This window comes from Cebus imitator, unplaced genomic scaffold (genome assembly GCF_001604975.1).
Source record: "Cebus imitator isolate Cc_AM_T3 unplaced genomic scaffold, Cebus_imitator-1.0 Scaffold478, whole genome shotgun sequence".
Lineage (NCBI taxonomy): Eukaryota > Metazoa > Chordata > Mammalia > Primates > Cebidae > Cebus > Cebus imitator.
The window spans coordinates 205,399-206,248 of record NW_016107793.1 but is presented as its reverse complement, the minus strand read 5'-3'; the positions used below and the strand labels follow the sequence as shown (position 1 = coordinate 206,248).

The 850-nt window shown below is 40.5% G+C and overlaps 1 pseudogene; it reads right to left on the bottom strand.

Annotated features, from left to right (window-relative positions):
• LOC108292129 lies at window positions 1–488 on the bottom strand (annotated as a pseudogene).
• Window positions 489–850: the final 362 nt, after the last annotated feature.

Below are 850 nucleotides of genomic sequence, written 5' to 3'. Positions count from 1 at the left end.
TATTATGCCATGAATTCATAGGGAATAGGTTCCAGCAGCTCAGGCTCCTTCCCATTGGTTCTCACAAAGTGTGCTTCTCTGGGTGGAGCAGGCTGGCGCTTCAGGTGGACCCAGGTACCTTTCTCTCTGGCGTCTTTCTTTTTCTGATCATTTTCCTTCACATGTTTTAGGAAGCTATCTCAGCTCTTAGAGTGCTTAATGTGCTCAATACGCACATTAATTCTCTTGGCAAGAATCTTGCCCTTAACCTGTTTGTTTACAATAATGCCAACAGCATGCTGGGTAACATTGCAGACTCTTCCAGTTTTGCCATGATAACATTTGTGGGGCATTCCTTTTTGAACAGTACCCATTCCCTTGATGTCTACAATATCACCTTTCTTATAGATTCGCATATACGTGGCCAAAGGAACAAATCCATGTTTTCTAAAAGGCCTAGAGAACATGTATCAAGTGCCTCTCCTCTTTCCCTTTGTGTTAGTCATTTTGGCGAATTACTGGAAGATGGCAGTTCCGGCCGAAAGGGAGCCTCCATTTTCTCTCCTCTTTTAAGAGGCAAGAAATAGTAGCGCTCTCCAACTTATTTTTCAGCTCATATAAATTTTTTTCCTTGAGTTCTACTTGTGTAGACTGATGCTAACAATGTTTTCTTAAAGTTGTAAAGGAAATGTTTTCTTCCAACATAATACTCTGTGCAGTGCAGAAGGCCTTTTCTTTTGCCTTTTGGTAACCAGCCTAACAGATTTTATGGTTTATTGAAACAGTTCCTATGCCATTATTATTGTTTCGATTTGCTTATAAAAACAGTGAGATTAAAGTAATTTTTTGTGGTGGGTGTGGTGACTCACGC